The sequence below is a fragment of the Salmo salar genome, chromosome 08 (genome assembly GCF_965601325.2).
Source record: "Salmo salar chromosome 08, fSalSal1, whole genome shotgun sequence".
Taxonomy (NCBI): Eukaryota; Metazoa; Chordata; class Actinopteri; order Salmoniformes; family Salmonidae; genus Salmo; species Salmo salar.
The window spans coordinates 1600001-1615000 of NC_138298.1; the positions used below are offsets into that span (position 1 = coordinate 1600001).

Consider the following 15000-nt stretch of genomic DNA (forward strand, 5'->3'; position numbering starts at 1 on the left):
GCTTTGTGCTCCTTTGCCCTGTTCAAATGATGAAAGGAAATAAAGTTTGTATTTTATCCAACTACCTGTGCTAAAAAGTGATGGGAACTGTGTTTATAATTTCTTCTACTTTTTCAGTGACACAAAGTTCAAGCTGCTTATCTAATTGGTGAAAATGCAATGTCTGTTTATCAGACTCATTTTGACTATATATGTTGTAGCAAGAGATTGTTTCTCGCTTACGGCCATACCAGCCTGGGTACGCCCGATCTCGTCTGATCTCGGAAGCGAAGCAGGGTCGGGCCTGGTTAGTACTTGGATGGGACACCGCCTGGGAATACCAGGTGCTGTAAGCATTTTGTCCACGAGGGTGTGCCCCTGCACTATTTCATCAGCAACACTGCCTTGTAGTAAGCATTTAATGATGAATTGACTAAATGCAGCTTCCTGCCTTTTTAATAGGATCAAATTTCCTTGTGTTTTCAATTAGCATCTGCCTTGTATTTATAAGACAAACAAGAATATTGTTGTTGAATGCAGCTTGTGTGTGCTTTGTGCTCCTTTGCCCTGTTCAAATGATGAAAGGAAATAAAGTTTGTATTTTATCCAACTACCTGTGCTAAAAAGTGATGGGAACAGTGTTTGTAATTTCTTCTACTTTTTCAGTGACACAAAGTTCAAGCTGCTTATCTAATTGGTGAAAATGCAATGTCTGTTTATCACACTCACTTTGACTATATATGTTGTAGCAAGAGATTGTTTCTCGCATACGGCCATACCAGCCTGGGTACGCCCGATCTCGTCTGATTTCGGAAGCGAAGCAGGGTCGGGCCTGGTTAGTACTTGGATGGGAATACCAGGTGCTGTAAGCATTTTGTCCACGAGGGTGTGCCCCTGCACTATTTCATCAGCAACACTGCCTTGTAGTAAGCATTTAATGATGAATTGACTAAATGCAGCTTCCTGCCTTTTTAATAGGATCAAATTTCCTTGTGTTTTCAATTAGCATCTGCCTTGTATTTATAAGACAAACAAGAATATTGTTGCTGAATGCAGCTTGTGTGTGCTTTGTGCTCCTTTGCCCTGTTCAAATGATGAAAGGAAATAAAGTTTGTATTTTATCCAACTACCTGTGCTAAAAAGTGATGGGAACTGTGTTTATAATTTCTTCTACTTTTTCAGTGACACAAAGTTCAAGCTGCTTATCTAATTGGTGAAAATGCAATGTCTGTTTATCACACTCACTTTGACTATATATGTTGTAGCAAGAGATTGTTTCTCGCATACGGCCATACCAGCCTGGGTACGCCCGATCTCGTCTGATTTCGGAAGCGAAGCAGGGTCGGGCCTGGTTAGTACTTGGCTGGGAGACCGCCTGGGAATACCAGGTGCTGTAAGCATTTTGTCCACGAGGGTGTGCCCCTGCACTATTTCATCAGCAACACTGCCTTGTAGTAAGCATTTAATGATGAATTGACTAAATGCAGCTTCCTGCCTTTTTAATAGGATCAAATTTCCTTGTGTTTTCAATTAGCATCTGCCTTGTATTTATAAGACAAACAAGAATATTGTTGCTGAATGCAGCTTGTGTGTGCTTTGTGCTCCTTTGCCCTGTTCAAATGATGAAAGGAAATAAAGTTTGTATTTTATCCAACTACCTGTGCTAAAAAGTGATGGGAACAGTGTTTGTAATTTCTTCTACTTTTTCAGTGACACAAAGTTCAAGCTGCTTATCTAATTGGTGAAAATGCAATGTCTGTTTATCACACTCACTTTGACTATATATGTTGTAGCAAGAGATTGTTTCTCGCATACGGCCATACCAGCCTGGGTACGCCCGATCTCGTCTGATTTCGGAAGCGAAGCAGGGTCGGGCCTGGTTAGTACTTGGATGGGAATACCAGGTGCTGTAAGCATTTTGTCCACGAGGGTGTGCCCCTGCACTATTTCATCAGCAACACTGCCTTGTAGTAAGCATTTAATGATGAATTGACTAAATGCAGCTTCCTGCCTTTTTAATAGGATCAAATTTCCTTGTGTTTTCAATTAGCATCTGCCTTGTATTTATAAGACAAACAAGAATATTGTTGCTGAATGCAGCTTGTGTGTGCTTTGTGCTCCTTTGCCCTGTTCAAATGATGAAAGGAAATAAAGTTTGTATTTTATCCAACTACCTGTGCTAAAAAGTGATGGGAACAGTGTTTGTAATTTCTTCTACTTTTTCAGTGACACAAAGTTCAAGCTGCTTATCTAATTGGTGAAAATGCAATGTCTGTTTATCACACTCACTTTGACTATATATGTTGTAGCAAGAGATTGTTTCTCGCATACGGCCATACCAGCCTGGGTACGCCCGATCTCGTCTGATTTCGGAAGCGAAGCAGGGTCGGGCCTGGTTAGTACTTGGATGGGAATACCAGGTGCTGTAAGCATTTTGTCCACGAGGGTGTGCCCCTGCACTATTTCATCAGCAACACTGCCTTGTAGTAAGCATTTAATGATGAATTGACTAAATGCAGCTTCCTGCCTTTTTAATAGGATCAAATTTCCTTGTGTTTTCAATTAGCATCTGCCTTGTATTTATAAGACAAACAAGAATATTGTTGCTGAATGCAGCTTGTGTGTGCTTTGTGCTCCTTTGCCCTGTTCAAATGATGAAAGGAAATAAAGTTTGTATTTTATCCAACTACCTGTGCTAAAAAGTGATGGGAACAGTGTTTGTAATTTCTTCTACTTTTTCAGTGACACAAAGTTCAAGCTGCTTATCTAATTGGTGAAAATGCAATGTCTGTTTATCACACTCACTTTGACTATATATGTTGTAGCAAGAGATTGTTTCTCGCTTACGGCCATACCAGCCTGGGTACGCCCGATCTCGTCTGATCTCGGAAGCGAAGCAGGGTCGGGCCTGGTTAGTACTTGGATGGGAGACCGCCTGGGAATACCAGGTGCTGTAAGCATTTTGTCCACGAGGGTGTGCCCCTGCACTATTTCATCAGCAACACTGCCTTGTAGTAAGCATTTAATGATGAATTGACTAAATGCAGCTTCCTGCCTTTTTAATAGGATCAAATTTCCTTGTGTTTTCAATTAGCATCTGCCTTGTATTTATAAGACAAACAAGAATATTGTTGCTGAATGCAGCTTGTGTGTGCTTTGTGCTCCTTTGCCCTGTTCAAATGATGAAAGGAAATAAAGTTTGTATTTTATCCAACTACCTGTGCTAAAAAGTGATGGGAACAGTGTTTGTAATTTCTTCTACTTTTTCAGTGACACAAAGTTCAAGCTGCTTATCTAATTGGTGAAAATGCAATGTCTGTTTATCACACTCACTTTGACTATATATGTTGTAGCAAGAGATTGTTTCTCGCTTACGGCCATACCAGCCTGGGTACGCCCGATCTCGTCTGATCTCGGAAGCTAAGCAGGGTCGGGCCTGGTTAGTACTTGGATGGGAGACCGCCTGGGAATACCAGGTGCTGTAAGCATTTTGTCCACGAGGGTGTGCCCCTGCACTATTTCATCAGCAACACTGCCTTGTAGTAAGCGTTTAATGGTGAATTGACTAAATGCAGCTTCCTGCCTTTTTAATAGGATCAAATTTCCTTGTGTTTTCAATTAGCATCTGCCTTGTATTTATAAGACAAACAAGAATATTGTTGCTGAATGCAGCTTGTGTGTGCTTTGTGCTCCTTTGCCCTGTTCAAATGATGAAAGGAAATAAAGTTTGTATTTTATCCAACTACCTGTGCTAAAAAGTGATGGGAACAGTGTTTGTAATTTCTTCTACTTTTTCAGTGACACAAAGTTCAAGCTGCTTATCTAATTGGTGAAAATGCAATGTCTGTTTATCACACTCACTTTGACTATATATGTTGTAGCAAGAGATTGTTTCTCGCTTACGGCCATACCAGCCTGGGTACGCCCGATCTCGTCTGATCTCGGAAGCGAAGCAGGGTCGGGCCTGGTTAGTACTTGGATGGGACACCGCCTGGGAATACCAGGTGCTGTAAGCATTTTGTCCACGAGGGTGTGCCCCTGCACTATTTCATCAGCAACACTGCCTTGTAGTAAGCATTTAATGATGAATTGACTAAATGCAGCTTCCTGCCTTTTTAATAGGATCAAATTTCCTTGTGTTTTCAATTAGCATCTGCCTTGTATTTATAAGACAAACAAGAATATTGTTGCTGAATGCAGCTTGTGTGTGCTTTGTGCTCCTTTGCCCTGTTCAAATGATGAAAGGAAATAAAGTTTGTATTTTATCCAACTACCTGTGCTAAAAAGTGATGGGAACAGTGTTTGTAATTTCTTCTACTTTTTCAGTGACACAAAGTTCAAGCTGCTTATCTAATTGGTGAAAATGCAGTCTGTTTATCACACTCACTTTGACTATATATGTTGTAGCAAGAGATTGTTTCTCGCTTACGGCCATACCAGCCTGGGTACGCCCGATCTCGTCTGATCTCGGAAGCGAAGCAGGGTCGGGCCTGGTTAGTACTTGGATGGGAGACCGCCTGGGAATACCAGGTGCTGTAAGCATTTTGTCCACGAGGGTGTGCCCCTGCACTATTTCATCAGCAACACTGCCTTGTAGTAAGCATTTAATGATGAATTGACTAAATGCAGCTTCCTGCCTTTTTAATAGGATCAAATTTCCTTGTGTTTTCAATTAGCATCTGCCTTGTATTTATAAGACAAACAAGAATATTGTTGCTGAATGCAGCTTGTGTGTGCTTTGTGCTCCTTTGCCCTGTTCAAATGATGAAAGGAAATAAAGTTTGTATTTTATCCAACTACCTGTGCTAAAAAGTGATGGGAACAGTGTTTATAATTTCTTCTACTTTTTCAGTGACACAAAGTTCAAGCTGCTTATCTAATTGGTGAAAATGCAATGTCTGTTTATCAGACTCATTTTGACTATATATGTTGTAGCAAGAGATTGTTTCTCGCTTACGGCCATACCAGCCTGGGTACGCCCGATCTCGTCTGATCTCGGAAGCTAAGCAGGGTCGGGCCTGGTTAGTACTTGGATGGGAGACCGCCTGGGAATACCAGGTGCTGTAAGCATTTTGTCCACGAGGGTGTGCCCCTGCACTATTTCATCAGCAACACTGCCTTGTAGTAAGCATTTAATGATGAATTGACTAAATGCAGCTTCCTGCCTTTTTAATAGGATCAAATTTCCTTGTGTTTTCAATTAGCATCTGCCTTGTATTTATAAGACAAACAAGAATATTGTTGCTGAATGCAGCTTGTGTGTGCTTTGTGCTCCTTTGCCCTGTTCAAATGATGAAAGGAAATAAAGTTTGTATTTTATCCAACTACCTGTGCTAAAAAGTGATGGGAACAGTGTTTGTAATTTCTTCTACTTTTTCAGTGACACAAAGTTCAAGCTGCTTATCTAATTGGTGAAAATGCAATGTCTGTTTATCACACTCACTTTGACTATATATGTTGTAGCAAGAGATTGTTTCTTGCTTACGGCCATACCAGCCTGGGTACGCCCGATCTCGTCTGATCTCGGAAGCGAAGCAGGGTCGGGCCTGGTTAGTACTTGGATGGGAGACCGCCTGGGAATACCAGGTGCTGTAAGCATTTTGTTCACGAGGGTGTGCCCCTGCACTATTTCATCAGCAACACTGCCTTGTAGTAAGCATTTAATGATGAATTGACTAAATGCAGCTTCCTGCCTTTTTAATAGGATCAAATTTCCTTGTGTTTTCAATTAGCATCTGCCTTGTATTTATAAGACAAACAAGAATATTGTTGCTGAATGCAGCTTGTGTGTGCTTTGTGCTCCTTTGCCCTGTTCAAATGATGAAAGGAAATAAAGTTTGTATTTTATCCAACTACCTGTGCTAAAAAGTGATGGGAACAGTGTTTATAATTTCTTCTACTTTTTCAGTGACACAAAGTTCAAGCTGCTTATCTAATTGGTGAAAATGCAATGTCTGTTTATCAGACTCATTTTGACTATATATGTTGTAGCAAGAGATTGTTTCTCGCTTACGGCCATACCAGCCTGGGTACGCCCGATCTCGTCTGATCTCGGAAGCTAAGCAGGGTCGGGCCTGGTTAGTACTTGGATGGGAGACCGCCTGGGAATACCAGGTGCTGTAAGCATTTTGTCCACGAGGGTGTGCCCCTGCACTATTTCATCAGCAACACTGCCTTGTAGTAAGCATTTAATGGTGAATTGACTAAATGCAGCTTCCTGCCTTTTTAATAGGATCAAATTTCCTTGTGTTTTCAATTAGCATCTGCCTTGTATTTATAAGACAAACAAGAATATTGTTGCTGAATGCAGCTTGTGTGTGCTTTGTGCTCCTTTGCCCTGTTCAAATGATGAAAGGAAATAAAGTTTGTATTTTATCCAACTACCTGTGCTAAAAAGTGATGGGAACAGTGTTTGTAATTTCTTCTACTTTTTCAGTGACACAAAGTTCAAGCTGCTTATCTAATTGGTGAAAATGCAATGTCTGTTTATCACACTCACTTTGACTATATATGTTGTAGCAAGAGATTGTTTCTCGCTTACGGCCATACCAGCCTGGGTACGCCCGATCTCGGAAGTGAAGCAGGGTCGGGCCTGGTTAGTACTTGGATGGGAGACCGCCTGGGAATACCAGGTGCTGTAAGCATTTTGTCCACGAGGGTGTGCCCCTGCACTATTTCATCAGCAACACTGCCTTGTAGTAAGCATTTAATGATGAATTGACTAAATGCAGCTTCCTGCCTTTTTAATAGGATCAAATTTCCTTGTGTTTTCAATTAGCATCTGCCTTGTATTTATAAGACAAACAAGAATATTGTTGCTGAATGCAGCTTGTGTGTGCTTTGTGCTCCTTTGCCCTGTTCAAATGATGAAAGGAAATAAAGTTTGTATTTTATCCAACTACCTGTGCTAAAAAGTGATGGGAACAGTGTTTGTAATTTCTTCTACTTTTTCAGTGACACAAAGTTCAAGCTGCTTATCTAATTGGTGAAAATGCAATGTCTGTTTATCACACTCACTTTGACTATATATGTTGTAGCAAGAGATTGTTTCTTGCTTACGGCCATACCAGCCTGGGTACGCCCGATCTCGTCTGATCTCGGAAGCGAAGCAGGGTCGGGCCTGGTTAGTACTTGGATGGGAGACCGCCTGGGAATACCAGGTGCTGTAAGCATTTTGTCCACGAGGGTGTGCCCCTGCACTATTTCATCAGCAACACTGCCTTGTAGTAAGCATTTAATGGTGAATTGACTAAATGCAGCTTCCTGCCTTTTTAATAGGATCAAATTTCCTTGTGTTTTCAATTAGCATCTGCCTTGTATTTATAAGACAAACAAGAATATTGTTGCTGAATGCAGCTTGTGTGTGCTTTGTGCTCCTTTGCCCTGTTCAAATGATGAAAGGAAATAAAGTTTGTATTTTATCCAACTACCTGTGCTAAGAAGTGATGGGAACAGTGTTTGTAATTTCTTCTACTTTTTCAGTGACACAAAGTTCAAGCTGCTTATCTAATTGGTGAAAATGCAATGTCTGTTTATCACACTCACTTTGACTATATATGTTGTAGCAAGAGATTGTTTCTCGCTTACGGCCATACCAGCCTGGGTACGCCCGATCTCGTCTGATCTCGGAAGCGAATCAGGGTCGGGCCTGGTTAGTACTTGGATGGGAGACCGCCTGGGAATACCAGGTGCTGTAAGCATTTTGTCCACGAGGGTGTGCCCCTGCACTATTTCATCAGCAACACTGCCTTGTAGTAAGCATTTAATGATGAATTGACTAAATGCAGCTTCCTGCCTTTTTAATAGGATCAAATTTCCTTGTGTTTTCAATTAGCATCTGCCTTGTATTTATAAGACAAACAAGAATATTGTTGCTGAATGCAGCTTGTGTGTGCTTTGTGCTCCTTTGCCCTGTTCAAATGATGAAAGGAAATAAAGTTTGTATTTTATCCAACTACCTGTGCTAAAAAGTGATGGGAACAGTGTTTGTAATTTCTTCTACTTTTTCAGTGACACAAAGTTCAAGCTGCTTATCTAATTGGTGAAAATGCAATGTCTGTTTATCACACTCACTTTGACTATATATGTTGTAGCAAGAGATTGTTTCTCGCTTACGGCCATACCAGCCTGGGTACGCCCGATCTCGTCTGATCTCGGAAGCGAAGCAGGGTCGGGCCTGGTTAGTACTTGGATGGGAGACCGCCTGGGAATACCAGGTGCTGTAAGCATTTTGTCCACGAGGGTGTGCCCCTGCACTATTTCATCAGCAACACTGCCTTGTAGTAAGCATTTAATGATGAATTGACTAAATGCAGCTTCCTGCCTTTTTAATAGGATCAAATTTCCTTGTGTTTTCAATTAGCATCTGCCTTGTATTTATAAGACAAACAAGAATATTGTTGCTGAATGCAGCTTGTGTGTGCTTTGTGCTCCTTTGCCCTGTTCAAATGATGAAAGGAAATAAAGTTTGTATTTTATCCAACTACCTGTGCTAAAAAGTGATGGGAACAGTGTTTGTAATTTCTTCTACTTTTTCAGTGACACAAAGTTCAAGCTGCTTATCTAATTGGTGAAAATGCAATGTCTGTTTATCACACTCACTTTGACTATATATGTTGTAGCAAGAGATTGTTTCTCGCTTACGGCCATACCAGCCTGGGTACGCCCGATCTCGTCTGATCTCGCAAGCGAAGCAGGGTCGGGCCTGGTTAGTACTTGGATGGGAGACCGCCTGGGAATACCAGGTGCTGTAAGCATTTTGTCCACGAGGGTGTGCCCCTGCACTATTTCATCAGCAACACTGCCTTGTATTAAGCATTTAATGATGAATTGACTAAATGTCTGTTTATCAGACTCACTTTGACTATATATGTTGTAGCAAGAGATTGATTCTCGCTTACGGCCATACCAGCCTGGGTACGCCCGATCTCGTCTGATCTCGGAAGCTAAGCAGGGTCGGGCCTGGTTAGTACTTGGATGGGAGACCGCCTGGGAATACCAGGTGCTGTAAGCATTTTGTCCACGAGGGTGTGCCCCTGCACTATTTCATCAGCAACACTGCCTTGTAGTAAGCATTTAATGATGAATTGACTAAATGCAGCTTCCTGCCTTTTTAATAGGATCAAATTTCCTTGTGTTTTCAATTAGCATCTGCCTTGTATTTATAAGACAAACAAGAATATTGTTGCTGAATGCAGCTTGTGTGTGCTTTGTGCTCCTTTGCCCTGTTCAAATGATGAAAGGAAATAAAGTTTGTATTTTATCCAACTACCTGTGCTAAAAAGTGATGGGAACAGTGTTTGTAATTTCTTCTACTTTTTCAGTGACACAAAGTTCAAGCTGCTTATCTAATTGGTGAAAATGCAATGTCTGTTTATCACACTCACTTTGACTATATATGTTGTAGCAAGAGATTGTTTCTCGCTTACGGCCATACCAGCCTGGGTACGCCCGATCTCGTCTGATCTCGGAAGCGAAGCAGGGTCGGGCCTGGTTAGTACTTGGATGGGAGACCGCCTGGGAATACCAGGTGCTGTAAGCATTTTGTCCACGAGGGTGTGCCCCTGCACTATTTCATCAGCAACACTGCCTTGTAGTAAGCATTTAATGATGAATTGACTAAATGCAGCTTCCTGCCTTTTTAATAGGATCAAATTTCCTTGTGTTTTCAATTAGCATCTGCCTTGTATTTATAAGACAAACAAGAATATTGTTGCTGAATGCAGCTTGTGTGTGCTTTGTGCTCCTTTGCCCTGTTCAAATGATGAAAGGAAATAAAGTTTGTATTTTATCCAACTACCTGTGCTAAAAAGTGATGGGAACAGTGTTTGTAATTTCTTCTACTTTTTCAGTGACACAAAGTTCAAGCTGCTTATCTAATTGGTGAAAATGCAATGTCTGTTTATCACACTCACTTTGACTATATATGTTGTAGCAAGAGATTGTTTCTCGCTTACGGCCATACCAGCCTGGGTACGCCCGATCTCGTCTGATCTCGGAAGCGAAGCAGGGTCGGGCCTGGTTAGTACTTGGATGGGACACCGCCTGGGAATACCAGGTGCTGTAAGCATTTTGTCCACGAGGGTGTGCCCCTGCACTATTTCATCAGCAACACTGCCTTGTAGTAAGCATTTAATGATGAATTGACTAAATGCAGCTTCCTGCCTTTTTAATAGGATCAAATTTCCTTGTGTTTTCAATTAGCATCTGCCTTGTATTTATAAGACAAACAAGAATATTGTTGCTGAATGCAGCTTGTGTGTGCTTTGTGCTCCTTTGCCCTGTTCAAATGATGAAAGGAAATAAAGTTTGTATTTTATCCAACTACCTGTGCTAAAAAGTGATGGGAACAGTGTTTGTAATTTCTTCAACTTTTTCAGTGACACAAAGTTCAAGCTGCTTATCTAATTGGTGAAAATGCAATGTCTGTTTATCACACTCACTTTGACTATATATGTTGTAGCAAGAGATTATTTCTCGCTTACGGCCATACCAGCCTGGGTACGCCCGATCTCGTCTGATCTCGGAAGCGAAGCAGGGTCGGGCCTGGTTAGTACTTGGATGGGAGACCGCCTGGGAATACCAGGTGCTGTAAGCATTTTGTCCACGAGGGTGTGCCCCTGCACTATTTCATCAGCAACACTGCCTTGTAGTAAGCATTTAATGATGAATTGACTAAATGCAGCTTCCTGCCTTTTTAATAGGATCAAATTTCCTTGTGTTTTCAATTAGCATCTGCCTTGTATTTATAAGACAAACAAGAATATTGTTGCTGAATGCAGCTTGTGTGTGCTTTGTGCTCCTTTGCCCTGTTCAAATGATGAAAGGAAATAAAGTTTGTATTTTATCCAACTACCTGTGCTAAAAAGTGATGGGAACAGTGTTTATAATTTCTTCTACTTTTTCAGTGACACAAAGTTCAAGCTGCTTATCTAATTGGTGAAAATGCAATGTCTGTTTATCAGACTCATTTTGACTATATATGTTGTAGCAAGAGATTGTTTCTCGCTTACGGCCATACCAGCCTGGGTACGCCCGATCTCGTCTGATCTCGGAAGCTAAGCAGGGTCGGGCCTGGTTAGTACTTGGATGGGAGACCGCCTGGGAATACCAGGTGCTGTAAGCATTTTGTCCACGAGGGTGTGCCCCTGCACTATTTCATCAGCAACACTGCCTTGTAGTAAGCATTTAATGATGAATTGACTAAATGCAGCTTCCTGCCTTTTTAATAGGATCAAATTTCCTTGTGTTTTCAATTAGCATCTGCCTTGTATTTATAAGACAAACAAGAATATTGTTGCTGAATGCAGCTTGTGTGTGCTTTGTGCTCCTTTGCCCTGTTCAAATGATGAAAGGAAATAAAGTTTGTATTTTATCCAACTACCTGTGCTAAAAAGTGATGGGAACAGTGTTTGTAATTTCTTCTACTTTTTCAGTGACACAAAGTTCAAGCTGCTTATCTAATTGGTGAAAATGCAATGTCTGTTTATCACACTCACTTTGACTATATATGTTGTAGCAAGAGATTGTTTCTCGCTTACGGCCATACCAGCCTGGGTACGCCCGATCTCGTCTGATCTCGGAAGCGAAGCAGGGTCGGGCCTGGTTAGTACTTGGATGGGAGACCGCCTGGGAATACCAGGTGCTGTAAGCATTTTGTCCACGAGGGTGTGCCCCTGCACTATTTCATCAGCAACACTGCCTTGTAGTAAGCATTTAATGATGAATTGACTAAATGCAGCTTCCTGCCTTTTTAATAGGATCAAATTTCCTTGTGTTTTCAATTAGCATCTGCCTTGTATTTATAAGACAAACAAGAATATTGTTGCTGAATGCAGCTTGTGTGTGCTTTGTGCTCCTTTGCCCTGTTCAAATGATGAAAGGAAATAAAGTTTGTATTTTATCCAACTACCTGTGCTAAAAAGTGATGGGAACAGTGTTTGTAATTTCTTCTACTTTTTCAGTGACACAAAGTTCAAGCTGCTTATCTAATTGGTGAAAATGCAATGTCTGTTTATCACACTCACTTTGACTATATATGTTGTAGCAAGAGATTGTTTCTCGCTTACGGCCATACCAGCCTGGGTACGCCCGATCTCGTCTGATCTCGGAAGCGAAGCAGGGTCGGGCCTGGTTAGTACTTGGATGGGAGACCGCCTGGGAATACCAGGTGCTGTAAGCATTTTGTCCACGAGGGTGTGCCCCTGCACTATTTCATCAGCAACACTGCCTTGTAGTAAGCATTTAATGATGAATTGACTAAATGCAGCTTCCTGCCTTTTTAATAGGATCAAATTTCCTTGTGTTTTCAATTAGCATCTGCCTTGTATTTATAAGACAAACAAGAATATTGTTGCTGAATGCAGCTTGTGTGTGCTTTGTGCTCCTTTGCCCTGTTCAAATGATGAAAGGAAATAAAGTTTGTATTTTATCCAACTACCTGTGCTAAAAAGTGATGGGAACAGTGTTTGTAATTTCTTCTACTTTTTCAGTGACACAAAGTTCAAGCTGCTTATCTAATTGGTGAAAATGTAATGTCTGTTTATCACACTCACTTTGACTATATATGTTGTAGCAAGAGATTGTTTCTCACTTACGGCCATACCAGCCTGGGTACGCCCGATCTCGTCTGATCTCGGAAGCGAAGCAGGGTCGGGCCTGGTTAGTACTTGGATGGGAGACCGCCTGGGAATACCAGGTGCTGTAAGCATTTTGTCCACGAGGGTGTGCCCCTGCACTATTTCATCAGCAACACTGCCTTGTAGTAAGCATTTAATGATGAATTGACTAAATGCAGCTTCCTGCCTTTTTAATAGGATCAAATTTCCTTGTGTTTTCAATTAGCATCTGCCTTGTATTTATAAGACAAACAAGAATATTGTTGCTGAATGCAGCTTGTGTGTGCTTTGTGCTCCTTTGCCCTGTTCAAATGATGAAAGGAAATAAAGTTTGTATTTTATCCAACTACCTGTGCTAAAAAGTGATGGGAACAGTGTTTATAATTTCTTCTACTTTTTCAGTGACACAAAGTTCAAGCTGCTTATCTAATTGGTGAAAATGCAATGTCTGTTTATCAGACTCATTTTGACTATATATGTTGTAGCAAGAGATTGTTTCTCGCTTACGGCCATACCAGCCTGGGTACGCCCGATCTCGTCTGATCTCGGAAGCTAAGCAGGGTCGGGCCTGGTTAGTACTTGGATGGGAGACCGCCTGGGAATACCAGGTGCTGTAAGCATTTTGTCCACGAGGGTGTGCCCCTGCACTATTTCATCAGCAACACTGCCTTGTAGTAAGCATTTAATGATGAATTGACTAAATGCAGCTTCCTGCCTTTTTAATAGGATCAAATTTCCTTGTGTTTTCAATTAGCATCTGCCTTGTATTTATAAGACAAACAAGAATATTGTTGCTGAATGCAGCTTGTGTGTGCTTTGTGCTCCTTTGCCCTGTTCAAATGATGAAAGGAAATAAAGTTTGTATTTTATCCAACTACCTGTGCTAAAAAGTGATGGGAACAGTGTTTGTAATTTCTTCTACTTTTTCAGTGACACAAAGTTCAAGCTGCTTATCTAATTGGTGAAAATGCAATGTCTGTTTATCACACTCACTTTGACTATATATGTTGTAGCAAGAGATTGTTTCTCGCTTACGGCCATACCAGCCTGGGTACGCCCGATCTCGTCTGATCTCGGAAGCGAAGCAGGGTCGGGCCTGGTTAGTACTTGGATGGGAGACCGCCTGGGAATACCAGGTGCTGTAAGCATTTTGTCCACGAGGGTGTGCCCCTGCACTATTTCATCAGCAACACTGCCTTGTAGTAAGCATTTAATGATGAATTGACTAAATGCAGCTTCCTGCCTTTTTAATAGGATCAAATTTCCTTGTGTTTTCAATTAGCATCTGCCTTGTATTTATAAGACAAACAAGAATATTGTTGCTGAATGCAGCTTGTGTGTGCTTTGTGCTCCTTTGCCCTGTTCAAATGATGAAAGGAAATAAAGTTTGTATTTTATCCAACTACCTGTGCTAAAAAGTGATGGGAACAGTGTTTGTAATTTCTTCTACTTTTTCAGTGACACAAAGTTCAAGCTGCTTATCTAATTGGTGAAAATGCAATGTCTGTTTATCACACTCACTTTGACTATATATGTTGTAGCAAGAGATTGTTTCTCGCTTACGGCCATACCAGCCTGGGTACGCCCGATCTCGTCTGATCTCGGAAGCGAAGCAGGGTCGGGCCTGGTTAGTACTTGGATGGGAGACCGCCTGGGAATACCAGGTGCTGTAAGCATTTTGTCCACGAGGGTGTGCCCCTGCACTATTTCATCAGCAACACTGCCTTGTAGTAAGCATTTAATGATGAATTGACTAAATGCAGCTTCCTGCCTTTTTAATAGGATCAAATTTCCTTGTGTTTTCAATTAGCATCTGCCTTGTATTTATAAGACAAACAAGAATATTGTTGCTGAATGCAGCTTGTGTGTGCTTTGTGCTCCTTTGCCCTGTTCAAATGATGAAAGGAAATAAAGTTTGTATTTTATCCAACTACCTGTGCTAAAAAGTGATGGGAACAGTGTTTGTAATTTCTTCTACTTTTTCAGTGACACAAAGTTCAAGCTGCTTATCTAATTGGTGAAAATGCAATGTCTGTTTATCACACTCACTTTGACTATATATGTTGTAGCAAGAGATTGTTTCTCGCTTACGGCCATACCAGCCTGGGTACGCCCGATCTCGTCTGATCTCGGAAGCGAAGCAGGGTCGGGCCTGGTTAGTACTTGGATGGGAGACCGCCTGGGAATACCAGGTGCTGTAAGCATTCTGTCCACGAGGGTGTGCCCCTGCACTATTTCATCAGCAACACTGCCTTGTAGTAAGCATTTAATGATGAATTGACTAAATGCAGCTTCCTGCCTTTTTAATAGGATCAAATTTCCTTGTGTTTTCAATTAGCATCTGCCTTGTATTTATAAGACAAACAAGAATATTGTTGCTGAATGCAGCTTGTGTGTGCTTTGT

The 15000-nt window shown here is 41.4% G+C and overlaps 25 non-coding genes and 4 pseudogenes across 25 annotated transcripts; all 29 read left to right on the forward strand.

The window, feature by feature from the left end:
- The first annotated feature begins 216 nt into the window (after positions 1 to 216).
- On the forward strand, positions 217 to 335 carry LOC145885605 (5S ribosomal RNA). The gene has a single exon (XR_014397188.1). It is a non-coding gene; the product is annotated as a 5S ribosomal RNA (ribosomal RNA).
- A 409-nt stretch (positions 336 to 744) lies between these two features.
- LOC145853613 (uncharacterized) lies at positions 745 to 851 on the forward strand (annotated as a pseudogene).
- Positions 852 to 1260: 409 nt separating this feature from the next.
- On the forward strand, positions 1261 to 1379 carry LOC145852112 (5S ribosomal RNA). The gene has a single exon (XR_014373966.1). It is a non-coding gene; the product is annotated as a 5S ribosomal RNA (ribosomal RNA).
- A 409-nt stretch (positions 1380 to 1788) lies between these two features.
- On the forward strand, positions 1789 to 1895 carry LOC145853614 (uncharacterized; annotated as a pseudogene).
- A 409-nt stretch (positions 1896 to 2304) lies between these two features.
- Positions 2305 to 2411, forward strand: LOC145853615 (uncharacterized; annotated as a pseudogene).
- Positions 2412 to 2820: 409 nt separating this feature from the next.
- LOC145882511 (5S ribosomal RNA) lies at positions 2821 to 2939 on the forward strand. Its single transcript, XR_014394079.1, has one exon. It is a non-coding gene; the product is annotated as a 5S ribosomal RNA (ribosomal RNA).
- Positions 2940 to 3348: 409 nt separating this feature from the next.
- Positions 3349 to 3467, forward strand: LOC145854332 (5S ribosomal RNA). The gene has a single exon (XR_014375217.1). It is a non-coding gene; the product is annotated as a 5S ribosomal RNA (ribosomal RNA).
- Positions 3468 to 3876: 409 nt separating this feature from the next.
- On the forward strand, positions 3877 to 3995 carry LOC145885606 (5S ribosomal RNA). Its single transcript, XR_014397189.1, has one exon. It is a non-coding gene; the product is annotated as a 5S ribosomal RNA (ribosomal RNA).
- Positions 3996 to 4402: 407 nt separating this feature from the next.
- LOC145882512 (5S ribosomal RNA) lies at positions 4403 to 4521 on the forward strand. The gene has a single exon (XR_014394080.1). It is a non-coding gene; the product is annotated as a 5S ribosomal RNA (ribosomal RNA).
- Positions 4522 to 4930: 409 nt separating this feature from the next.
- On the forward strand, positions 4931 to 5049 carry LOC145854333 (5S ribosomal RNA). The gene has a single exon (XR_014375218.1). It is a non-coding gene; the product is annotated as a 5S ribosomal RNA (ribosomal RNA).
- Positions 5050 to 5458: 409 nt separating this feature from the next.
- On the forward strand, positions 5459 to 5577 carry LOC145882513 (5S ribosomal RNA). The gene has a single exon (XR_014394081.1). It is a non-coding gene; the product is annotated as a 5S ribosomal RNA (ribosomal RNA).
- Positions 5578 to 5986: 409 nt separating this feature from the next.
- LOC145854334 (5S ribosomal RNA) lies at positions 5987 to 6105 on the forward strand. Its single transcript, XR_014375219.1, has one exon. It is a non-coding gene; the product is annotated as a 5S ribosomal RNA (ribosomal RNA).
- A 409-nt stretch (positions 6106 to 6514) lies between these two features.
- LOC145853155 (uncharacterized) lies at positions 6515 to 6623 on the forward strand (annotated as a pseudogene).
- A 409-nt stretch (positions 6624 to 7032) lies between these two features.
- On the forward strand, positions 7033 to 7151 carry LOC145882515 (5S ribosomal RNA). The gene has a single exon (XR_014394083.1). It is a non-coding gene; the product is annotated as a 5S ribosomal RNA (ribosomal RNA).
- Positions 7152 to 7560: 409 nt separating this feature from the next.
- Positions 7561 to 7679, forward strand: LOC145885895 (5S ribosomal RNA). Its single transcript, XR_014397479.1, has one exon. It is a non-coding gene; the product is annotated as a 5S ribosomal RNA (ribosomal RNA).
- A 409-nt stretch (positions 7680 to 8088) lies between these two features.
- Positions 8089 to 8207, forward strand: LOC145882516 (5S ribosomal RNA). Its single transcript, XR_014394084.1, has one exon. It is a non-coding gene; the product is annotated as a 5S ribosomal RNA (ribosomal RNA).
- A 409-nt stretch (positions 8208 to 8616) lies between these two features.
- LOC145887641 (5S ribosomal RNA) lies at positions 8617 to 8735 on the forward strand. Its single transcript, XR_014399232.1, has one exon. It is a non-coding gene; the product is annotated as a 5S ribosomal RNA (ribosomal RNA).
- Positions 8736 to 8873: 138 nt separating this feature from the next.
- LOC145854335 (5S ribosomal RNA) lies at positions 8874 to 8992 on the forward strand. The gene has a single exon (XR_014375220.1). It is a non-coding gene; the product is annotated as a 5S ribosomal RNA (ribosomal RNA).
- A 409-nt stretch (positions 8993 to 9401) lies between these two features.
- LOC145882517 (5S ribosomal RNA) lies at positions 9402 to 9520 on the forward strand. Its single transcript, XR_014394085.1, has one exon. It is a non-coding gene; the product is annotated as a 5S ribosomal RNA (ribosomal RNA).
- A 409-nt stretch (positions 9521 to 9929) lies between these two features.
- Positions 9930 to 10048, forward strand: LOC145885607 (5S ribosomal RNA). The gene has a single exon (XR_014397190.1). It is a non-coding gene; the product is annotated as a 5S ribosomal RNA (ribosomal RNA).
- A 409-nt stretch (positions 10049 to 10457) lies between these two features.
- Positions 10458 to 10576, forward strand: LOC145882518 (5S ribosomal RNA). The gene has a single exon (XR_014394086.1). It is a non-coding gene; the product is annotated as a 5S ribosomal RNA (ribosomal RNA).
- A 409-nt stretch (positions 10577 to 10985) lies between these two features.
- LOC145854337 (5S ribosomal RNA) lies at positions 10986 to 11104 on the forward strand. The gene has a single exon (XR_014375222.1). It is a non-coding gene; the product is annotated as a 5S ribosomal RNA (ribosomal RNA).
- Positions 11105 to 11513: 409 nt separating this feature from the next.
- LOC145882519 (5S ribosomal RNA) lies at positions 11514 to 11632 on the forward strand. The gene has a single exon (XR_014394087.1). It is a non-coding gene; the product is annotated as a 5S ribosomal RNA (ribosomal RNA).
- Positions 11633 to 12041: 409 nt separating this feature from the next.
- On the forward strand, positions 12042 to 12160 carry LOC145882520 (5S ribosomal RNA). Its single transcript, XR_014394088.1, has one exon. It is a non-coding gene; the product is annotated as a 5S ribosomal RNA (ribosomal RNA).
- A 409-nt stretch (positions 12161 to 12569) lies between these two features.
- On the forward strand, positions 12570 to 12688 carry LOC145885695 (5S ribosomal RNA). The gene has a single exon (XR_014397278.1). It is a non-coding gene; the product is annotated as a 5S ribosomal RNA (ribosomal RNA).
- Positions 12689 to 13097: 409 nt separating this feature from the next.
- Positions 13098 to 13216, forward strand: LOC145854338 (5S ribosomal RNA). The gene has a single exon (XR_014375223.1). It is a non-coding gene; the product is annotated as a 5S ribosomal RNA (ribosomal RNA).
- A 409-nt stretch (positions 13217 to 13625) lies between these two features.
- On the forward strand, positions 13626 to 13744 carry LOC145882521 (5S ribosomal RNA). Its single transcript, XR_014394089.1, has one exon. It is a non-coding gene; the product is annotated as a 5S ribosomal RNA (ribosomal RNA).
- Positions 13745 to 14153: 409 nt separating this feature from the next.
- On the forward strand, positions 14154 to 14272 carry LOC145882522 (5S ribosomal RNA). Its single transcript, XR_014394090.1, has one exon. It is a non-coding gene; the product is annotated as a 5S ribosomal RNA (ribosomal RNA).
- A 409-nt stretch (positions 14273 to 14681) lies between these two features.
- On the forward strand, positions 14682 to 14800 carry LOC145882523 (5S ribosomal RNA). The gene has a single exon (XR_014394091.1). It is a non-coding gene; the product is annotated as a 5S ribosomal RNA (ribosomal RNA).
- The last annotated feature ends 200 nt before the right edge of the window (positions 14801 to 15000 follow it).